General features: G+C 36.4%; 1 pseudogene; it reads right to left on the bottom strand.

Moving 5' to 3' along the window:
• Window positions 1-9,020: 9,020 nt before the first annotated feature.
• LOC148954468 (ethanolamine kinase 2 pseudogene) lies at window positions 9,021-10,085 on the bottom strand (annotated as a pseudogene).
• Between the last annotated feature and the right edge of the window lie 621 nt (window positions 10,086-10,706).

The following is a 10,706-nucleotide window of genomic DNA, read 5'->3' as shown; positions in this document are numbered from 1 at the left end:
TGCGGTCAACTCTATTCCCACTTGAGGAGTGGTGCCCCTCGAGGAAATTATAGCCTAGTAAACGACACAGCATTCGCACGGGATTCTGACTAATGAATAATTTTTTGAGGATTAGTTTGTTTTAATAGGTGTTTTTGGGCTGAAAAACCTCTTCATGGACGTTTGATATGTTTTTAGCCACATTCTTGCAGATAAATAATTTTTGTTAATATGGCTATGTAATGAATCAGAGGTATAATGATAGAGACTGCTTCTACATGATTTTGAGTTCTGTTGATAGAAGAACATTGCCAAGAGTGGAAAACCATGTTGTGACTAAGATGGGCCTAGGATTCCACAAAACCTCCATTCAATTGGAGGTCCCAGGGACTTCTTGTTGTCCGGTTCTAAGCCGGCTCAAGCACTTCGGTGTAGACTTGAGAAGATAGATGATCCCCGTCCTGCACTGGTATCCGGGATCATTGCTTTTCCTGAGGCGAAAATAATTTCAATTATTTAAAAAACATGAAAATTGGAACTTGGAATGTTACGACATTAAAAAAATGACTATCGTATCGACATTTTGACTGACGAATTCAGACGATTCAAACTGGATTTATTAGGAGTTTCAGGAACTCATATCCCAGGGGTAGGAAGCCTGACATTAGTTGATATAGAGTTTGTTTACTCAGACAGGAAGGATGGGGTATATAGACAGGGAGTAGGGCTCATGATGAATAAGGAAGCTGCTAAGTCTTGTTTAGGCTGGGAAGGTATTAATAATAGAATATTAATTGCTTATTTTATGACTAGAAAGTTCAGGGTATCAGTTATAGTAGTATACGCCTCTGTAGAACCGACTGACGGAGATACTAGTGACTCAAATGAATTTTACTTACAGTTACAGGAGCATATAGACAAGGTCCCAGGTGGAAATATGATGTTATTACTGGGAGATTTTAACGCCCAGGTTGGTAGAAATAGGGATAGATGGTATCCCAGCTTAGGTAAATTTGGTGTAGGAAAAGAAAACAGTAATGGATACAGACTTTTGCAATTTTGTAGGTATAACAATCTAGTTATAACCAATACGGTGTTTGGTCATAAAATGGCTCATAAGTTTACATGGCATTCACGTGATGGTAAGACAGCAAACCTTATTGATTATGTTATAGTAAAGACTGGCAGGATCAATACAAAGTACTAGGGCATATAGGAGTCCTGTTATTGATGTTAAAAGTAAAGATCACCATCTAGTAGTGTCAAGGGTTCATTTAAAGTTGAAATTTGGAAGAGTAACTACCTCCCAGGAAGTTATGATGTTAGTTGACTCCAGGATGAGAATTTGAGAGAAAATTTTCAGGAACAATTCAATACTAAACTTGAGAGTTTAAAATTTGATAATGAGGAATATGGTTGGAATAATTTTAGAAAAATAATTTGTGAAGCTGCTGAAGGTGTATTAGGGAAGAAAGCCAGAACTGCAGCTAAGAATATCAGCGAAAAAGCTTTATGTTTAATAGAAAGGAGAAAGGACTTGTACAAGAATTATCTTAGTGATAGATCGTATGAAAACGAAAGGAACGTAAAGAAAGTGGAGAAAGCATTGAAATATGAACTAAGGAGGTGTGAAGTGGAGGCCATGGATAAAATTGCCGATGATCTGGAAGATGCAGCTAGACGGCATAATAGTAAAATATTGTACTGGCACGTTAACAAATTAAGAGGGCGTAGTCGATCCGGACTTGTCCCAGTTGAAGATAGGAATGGGGTGGCAATTTGCGATAAGGAAAAAACTAAAGCGAGATGGGCCGAACATTTTGAGAACTTGCTTAACCGAGATAGAGTTGCAGGAAAATGTATAGAGGAAAATGAAAAAGTTTGTGATACCTTGGATGTGAAGGAAGATTTGTTTTGTGAGGAGGAATTAGCAACAGTACTAAAAGGATTAAAGAATAATAGGGCTCTGGGTGCTGATAGGGTGGTAAATGAGTTTCTTAAATATGGTGGTTCTGAGGTTAGAAATAAGTTATTGAAGATTATGAATATAATTTTTGAAAAAGGGGAAGTACCTAACGATCTCAGAAACGCTTAATTAGGCCACTTTATAAGAAAGGTGATAAGAGTGAATGTGGTATTTATCGAGGCATTAGTCTGGTCTATGTAGGTAGCAAATTACTTAGTAATATGATACTTTTTAGACTGAGAGATACCGTAGACAAGGTTTTAAGAGAAGAGCCGTGCGGTTTTAGAAAAGGTAGAGGATGTGTCGACCAAATTTTCACTCTTAGGCTAATAATTGAGAAGTGCCTGAGTTTTCATACACCTTTGGTCCTCAGTTTTATAGATTATGAGCGAGCGTTCGATTCTGTTGATAGAAGAGCTTTACTAAAGGTTTTATCCTTGTATGGTATACCAGACAAATACATTAAAATGATTAGTGCTATGTACGGAGAATAACACTGCTGCGGTTAAGGTAGGAAATGAGGTTAGCAGCTGGTTTTGTATTAAATCAGGAGTTAAGCAGGGTTGTGTTCTATCCCCTTTTATATGGATTATTTTGATCGACTTTGTTTTAAGGAGCACAGGAAAGGCAATGGGAGATCACGGAATCAAATGGGGAGGAAAAAGTCTCCTGGACTTGGATTATGCTGATGATTTAAGCATCCTAGACGAAAGTGTGAGCAAAATGAATGAAGTTTTAGAGGTTTTGCGAGTTGAGGGCGCTAGAATTGGTTTGAAAATTAATGTTAGGAAGACTAAGTCACTAAGGCTAGAATAAGGTGAAGATGAAAAGGTGACGTTGGGTAATGAAAAGATTGATCGGGTGGGCAGCTTCACTTACCTTGGTAGTATTATTAGTAAAGATGGTGAGAGCTGTGAAGATGTTAAAAATAGAATAGCCAAGGCTCAGGGTGTTTTTTCACAGATAAGAAAAGTCTTGAAGAATAGGAAGATAAGTCTGCAAACCAAGATTAGAATATTAGAAGCTACAGTGATGACAGTGGTCAAATATGGCTCTGAAGCATGGACACTCCGAAAAGCTGATTAAGATTTGCTAGATGTTTTCCAAAGAAACTACTTAAGGATTGTTCTGGGTACCCGGCTGACTGACCGTATTTCAAACCATAGGCTATACGAAAAATGTGGTTCAATACCGCTCTCTAGGGCTATAATAAAAGACAGGTTTAGGTGGTTAGGGCACGTTGTGCGGATGAAGGATGACAGATTGCCGAAGATTCTTCTTTTCGGCCAACCGTCTAGAGCTAAATGGAAAGCAGGTCGTCCCTGTCTGGGGTGGGAGGACGTCATAAAGAAAGATTTAAAGGAAATGGGAACTTAGTGGGCGGGTGTAAAAAGGGAGGCTTTGAATAGATTGGGGTAGAGGAGGAGCGTGCATAGCTTTGTTGGCCTCAGGCGGCTTGGTGCTGCGGTGAGTTGTTAGTAGTAGTAGTAGGAGTAGCAAAAGAGTGTAAGTGTATCCAGGCTGTGAAAAAGTATAAATATAATTTTTTGGGGAACGGTGTTAACTTTTATTCATCATGTCAACTAGAGGATGTGTATGACTTTAGTCATACACATCTTCTTGTCACTACTATATGAGTAGTGTCATACAAACACTACTATTTGTGTGATGATTTTCAAAAGAGGTTATGTTGTTAAAAATTGCTGAAAAAGTTTCTCCAGCATAAAAATAGCAGGCCAAACTATAAATTCTTAAAGGAAAACCGGAAGGATTTAAATTTTCTAATCCCTGAAAAAGACTATGTCAATATAAAACGAACAGAAATTAATTAATAAACATTTTTCAAAAAATAAGCTTTTCAAAAAAAGTAAAGAACTTCATTAAACCAAAATGAACAAAAATAGAATCAAATAATCTATCAAGCATACAACTAGCACAAATCAGTATCAATAAATAAATGAAACCTGAAACAGACAGATATTAATATAAATGGAAGAGTCAAACTCAATTCGAGCAGAAATTAATATGTGTAGGGCTCAAAACCCCTATGTTCTCTAAAAGTCAGAACATAATTTGTACTTTACTGAAAAAGATTCTTTTAAATGTTTTCACTTTTATAACTTTAAGAAATCAAAAATTAATTAAGATTTTAAGGAATAAACATCAGCATATGTATATTAAACTGACGATGTACATTTTTTTTTCAGTAAATTCGTTTGAATTTTTTCAGTAAAGTAAAAATTACGTTCTGGATTTTAGAAAACAGTTTTGAACCCTACTCATATTAATTTCTGCTCGTTTTGAGTTTTACTCTTTTATTTATTTTAATATATGTCTGTTTTGGGTTTCATTTATTTATTGATACTAATTTATGGTAGTTGTATGCTTGGTAGATTATTTGAATCTATTTTTGTTCATTTTGGTTTAATGGAGTTCTTTACTTTTTTTTGAAAAACTTATTTTTTGGAAAATTCTTTTTAATTAATTACATAAAGGATCGATATAGTTCATCATAAATCGTTTTAGTCAAGTAGTTATTAATAGAAGTGTTGTGTAGACTTTAACTTGACAAAGCGTGAAACTACCACACATCAGCATCGATAAATAAATGAAACCCAAAACGAACAGAAATTACAATAAATAACCGAGTCAAACCCAAAACGAGCAGAAATTAACATAAGTTGGGCTCAAAACCCCTATGCCTTCCCAAGGCCAGAAAATAATTTGCACTTTACTGAAAAAAATACAAATGAATATGCATTGTCAGTTTAATATACATATACTGATATTTAGTAATCAAAATGTTAGTATTATTTGATTTATTAAAGTTATAAAAGTGAAAACACTTATATTTTTTTCAATAAAGTGCGAATTATGTTCTGGTATTCGGAAGGCATAGGGGTTTTGAGCCCAACTTATGTTAATTTCTGCTCGTTTTGGGTTTTATTTATTTACCAATGCTGATTTGTGGTAGTTTCACGCTTGGTAGATTATTTGATTTTATTTTTGCTCATTTTTTGTTTAATGGAGTTCTTTACTTATCTTTGAAAAACTTATTTTGTGTAGCATTAACACAGTGCATTTTGATTTAATCTTATGGCAACATTTAGTTTGGAGCCCTTTTTGAAATTTCTATAAAAACTTTCTATATAAACTTTCTATGCCCCTAGGCCATAACTTCCAACCCTTGCATTGAGGGTTCTGCGGGAGTTATCATCCTAAAAGACCTTATTTCAAGAACTTTCAACTACGTTGAACAAAATGGATATCTCAAAACTTTGATTGGTTGTGTTTGAGAAAATGGTGGACGTGAGTCGCTCTCCAATCCCTTTCAACTATTAAAAAACGCACCAGCTCTTTCAATTCAACTTTCAACTACGTTGAATAAGATGGCCATATAAAAATTTTGATTGGATGTGTTTGGGGAAAAGGTTGGCGTGAGAGGGGGGTTAGTTGCCCTCCAATCACTATCGACTATTAAAAAGAGTACTATCCCTTTGAATTTCAAATCGAATGAGCCGTTTTTCAAGTTTCTACGACAAAGATTTCAATAAAAACCTTATATACCCCCAGGGCATAACTTATAATCCTTGCCCTGAGGGCTGTGGGGGAGTGTCCCTCTCAAAAACATATTTTCTATCTGGAAATCAACTTCGCTGAACAAAAGGGCCATCTCAAAATTTTGATTGGATGTCTTTGGGGAAATGATGGGCGTTGGGGGGAGGGGGGCTAGCTGCCCTTCAATCACTTTCGACTATTAAAAAGGGCACTAGCCCTTTGAATTTCCAACCGAATGAACTTTTGTGAAAAAAAAAATAATGCATTGTGCCAACATCGTTCTTATATACCCCTAGGGCATAATTTAAAACCCTTGCCCCGAGTGTTGTGGGGGAGTGTCCTCCTCTTTACTTAGTCTCCGTTTCTTGTCTCGTTCTCGAGTGTCCCCGTTCTGTACTTAGGCAGCGCGATCGTGCTGACTATGATTTATACAACAACTTTTTATATAAAATTTATATGCCCCCTTGGGCATAACTTACAACCCTTGCACTGAGGGCTTTGGGGGGGGGGGGGGGTTATCATCCTAAAAGACCTAATTTCCAGAACGTTCGACTACTTTGAACAAAATGGCTATCTCAAAATTTTGATAGGATGTGTTTTGGAAATTGGTGGCGTGAGAGGGGCGTTAGTTGCTATCCAATCACTTTCAACTATTAGCGTTGTCGTTTCTACGACGCTAATGTTGTAACTATTAGGTGTAAGTTATGCCCCAGGACTTAGCTTACCACCCTTGCCCTGAGGACTTCGGGGGGAGGGGTTGTCATCCTGAAAGGCCTAATTTCCAAAACTTTCAACTACGTTGAATAAAATGGCTCTCTAAAAATTTTGATTGGATATTTTTGGGGAAAAGGTGGGCGTGAGAGGGGGTTAGTTGCCCTCAAATCACTTTCGACTATTAAAATGGGTACTATCCCTTTGAATTTCAAAACGAATGAGCCCTTTTTCAAGTTTTTACGACAGAGATTTCAATAAAAACCTTATACGTCCCCAGGGCATAACTTATAATCCTTGCCCTGAGGATTGTGGGGGAGTGTCCTCCTCAAAAATATAATTTCTATCTGGAAATCAAATACACTGAACAAAATGGCTATCTCAAAATTTTTATTGGAGGTGTTTTGGGGAATGATGGGCGTGGGGGGGGGGCCAGTTGCTCTCCAATCACTTTACACTATTAAAAATGGCACTAGCTCTTTGAATTTCTAATCGAATGAGCTTTTTTTGAAGTTTCTACGACAACGCCTTCTATAAAAAACTGTATATGCCCCAAGGGCATAACTTAAAACCCTTGCACTGAGGGTTGTGAGGGAGTGTCCTCCTCAAAAACATATTTTCTATCTTTAAATCAACTACACTGAACAAAATGGCTATCTCAAAATTTTTATTGGATGTGTTTTGGAAAATAATGGGTGTGGGGGGGCTAGTTCCCCTCCAAGCACTTTCAACTATTAAAAAGAGCACTAGCCCTTTGCATTTCCAATCGAATGAGCCTTTTTTGAAGTTTCTACGACAACGCCTTCTACAAAAAACCTTATATGCCCCCAGGGCATAAATTAAAACCCTTGCACTGAGGGTTGTGGGGGAGTGTCCTCCTCAAAAACAAATTTTCTATCTTTAAATCAAATACTCTGAACAAAATGGCTATCTAAAAATTTTGCTTGGTTGTGTTTGGGGGAATGAGGGGCGTGAGGGGGCGGGGGCTAGTTGCCCTCCAATCACTTTTGACTATTAAAAAGGGTCCTAGCCCTTCGAATTTTTAATCAAATGAGCCTGTTTTGAAGTTTTTACGACAACACCTTCAATAAAAACCTAATATGCCCCCAGGGCATAACTTAAAATCCTTGCACTGAGGGTTGTGGGGGAAGTGTCCTCCTAACAAACATATTTTCTATCTGGAAATCAACTACGCTGAACAAAATGGCTATCTCAAAAATTTGATTGAATGTGTTTGGGGGAATGATGGGCAGGGGGGCTAGTTGCCCTCCAATCACTTTCGACTATTAAAAAGGGCAATAGCCCTTTGTATTTCCAATCGAATGAACTTTTTTTGAAGTTTTTACGACAACGCCTTTTTAAAAACCTCATATGCCCCCAGGGCATAACTTAAAACCCTTGCCCTGAGGGCTGTGGGGGAGTGTCCTCCTCAAAAACATATTTTCTGTCTGGAAATCAACTACGCTGAACAAAATGGCTATCTCAAAATTTTGATTGAATGTGTTTGGGGGAATGATGGGCAGGGGGGCTAGTTGCCCTCCAATCACTTTCGACTATTAAAAAGGGCAATAGCCCTTTGTATTTCCAATCGAATGAGCTTTTTTTGAAGTTTTTACGACAACGCCTTTTTTAAGAACCTTATATGCCCCCAGGGCATAACTTAAAACCCTTGCCCTGAGGGCTGTGGGGGAGTGTCCTCCTCAAAAACATAATTTCTGTCTGGAAATCAACTACGCTGAACAAAATGGCTATCTCAAAATTTTCATTGGATGTGTTTGGGGGAATGATGGGTAGGGGGGGCTAGTTGCTCTTCAATCCCTTTTGACTATTAAAAGGGGCCTAACCACTCAATTTATAATTGAATGAGCCCTTTTCAAAGTTTCTACGACAACTCCTTCGATACGAAGTGCCCGGGTGGAGAAAAAAAACACACTGTGCCCACATCGTTCTTTACGTAGGCAGCTCTAGCCGCGCTGCCTATGATTATAATATAAGGGAGGTTGTAGATCCGGGTTGCAGCGGTATATAATAAAAACGAACTTTTGCCCATAGTAACTGACATTTTAAATAAATATTATTTTAGTTTTCAGTTCAAAATTGCTAAAGATATTACGCAAATGGCTAAACTATTTATGGTGTTTAAGCAACATAGCATACAACACTGAATAATGGAACATTTACACATGGAACTGAACACTTGCAGATTTACATCTAGAACTAAACACTGGTACACTTACAATAGAACTGAAGGCTGGTATATACACCTATAGAAATGAAAACTGATACACTTACATACAGAAATAAAAACTGTAAACTAAAAGAGGAATCCAACACTGGTGCATTTACATCTAGAACCGATGGTTCATTCAAATATAGAACTGAACGCTGGTACATTTATATTGAGAACTAAATACTGGTACATAGAAGTGAACATTGGTACATTTACAACTAGACTTCAACACTGGTACATGCGGGTTGCAGCGGTAGCTAGCAACCTAGTAATTGACGAAGAAGAAGTAGAATAACCCATAACTTCTAAAAATAGTGGCTGCGGTACGGGCTGCGGTTCCGGCAAACTTGTAAAAGACGAGCACGTGAATGGGGACTATGTAAAACTTTCCCCCGGACGTTTCATCAAATTTTCATTTCAAAATCCTCAACCGTCGTAGTACTTCCTACAGAAGTAGTAGTTGTTGAGGTACATTATCTAAAATCTATCAGGAATATCAGAACAATCACATCATTTGTTTACCCCCACGCAAGCACCTGGTTTGTGAAGTCAAACTTTAATCTTGCCGCAAAAGACCTAGCAATCTTCTAGTAAGAGTTTCTTCTTTGAAAAATATTCATGGAATCTTATAATGGCATACTCTAAGAAATCGAAATCAATGGTCGATTTAGTTGCTTGTATTAATCCCCATAGAGCCCAAAAAAAGGTGATGCTAAGCTAAAGAGATTCACGTGTCTTTTTAAAGTTGAAATTTCCTCATGTGATACAGAAACCTCGTCGGAATTTAATATGATACTTTTGTAACGATGCAAATAGATTTCCAGCCATTTAATTTGAAATTCATCACTGGGATATAGCCTATAATCTACAGTTCTAATACCTGCAAATTCATTAAAATGATTCGCAATATCAAATGCCATGTAGTTTGGTCCAGCATATTCAAAATCAATAAACGACAGTCTAGAGCATATAGTATCATATAAAATGTTATCAGGAGTAAGGTCGTTGTGACAGAAAACAATGGGACTCCCCAGTCTTGACAAGATTCCTTCCAATAAAAAAATTTCTTTTTCCAACTCATTCGTCGGTAAAATCTTCTGAAGTTTCTCTTTTTGCTGTTCTTGTAATAACTTGCAAGGTTTTAAGTTGAAAAATAGCCACAATTTCTTCCATAAATGGGGCTTTCCCTCATCCAATTTCAGGGGTACTGCATGGCATCTAGCCAGTTGATCAGCTATCCGGGGATAAATCTCTTCGCAACAACATGAGGTCGTATCTAGTTTTTCACCTTTGATGTATTTGTAAGCTAGCCCATTCTTGAAAGTGGCATATACCTTTGACCCAATACCCGCTTCATGCAACCTGAATAGGTTATTTATTTCTAGTTGTCTATGGATGATCAAATTTGTACCCACCCCATGAACACGAATAAGTATCATGTCATCTTTATTCGTATCAGATTTTTCAGATACTCCCAACAGCTTATTAGTGGTGCCATCTGTGAAAAAGCTTTACAGTTATGGTTTCTACATTCCAACTTGGCCTTATAGAACGTACAATTTTTAGTGAACTAGGGATCAAATCATTTTCTCCTATTTCAAAATGAAGCTCTTTAATATTCATTGCTAATATATTTTTTCAAAATACAAAATGGAAATGATATTAAGTAAAGGATAGGTATGACGTATCAAGTTCATTAAATCAAACAAAAAACAAAAATAATTAAATAATTTTCAGGTATTTTTCTATTTGTAATTATAAAAATAAATTACGGCTTAGACATCATAAATATTTTTTCAGTTTCTATAATAAATTTAACGATCCTGAACTGAAAACTAGAATAAAAGTTATTTAGGTTTTTTTCTATGGAAATATAGCACAACACGTTGTGCCATATTTCCGTAGAAAAAGGATTCAATTTTTTTATTATTTTAGTCTTCAGTTCAGAATTGGTAAAATTATTATGTAAACTGCAAAAATATTTATGGTGTCTGAGCAACAATTTTAAGTTTTTAATTCAAACTAGAAAAATACCGGAACATTTTTAAATTATTTTTATTTTTTGTCTTCCTAGTCGACGGGTGATATTATGGGTGGAGCTTTAGACGTTGAAAAGATATGGTCTCAAAAGAATAAAAGGAAAGAAAAAGAAACCAAAAAAAGTACCAGTCGAGCAATCCAAATATTTACTTTAAAAAATATTACTATACAAAAAAACAAAGATAACATCCTCAAATTTCAGAAAATTATGTCTTAAAAAGA

This window comes from Artemia sp. Qi Xiang Cuo, chromosome 3 (genome assembly GCF_049724085.1).
Source record: "Artemia sp. Qi Xiang Cuo chromosome 3, ASM4972408v1, whole genome shotgun sequence".
Lineage (NCBI taxonomy): Eukaryota > Metazoa > Arthropoda > Branchiopoda > Anostraca > Artemiidae > Artemia > Artemia sp. Qi Xiang Cuo.
Note: the sequence above shows the minus strand (reverse complement) of the source record. Positions and strands in the feature narration are given on the sequence as shown.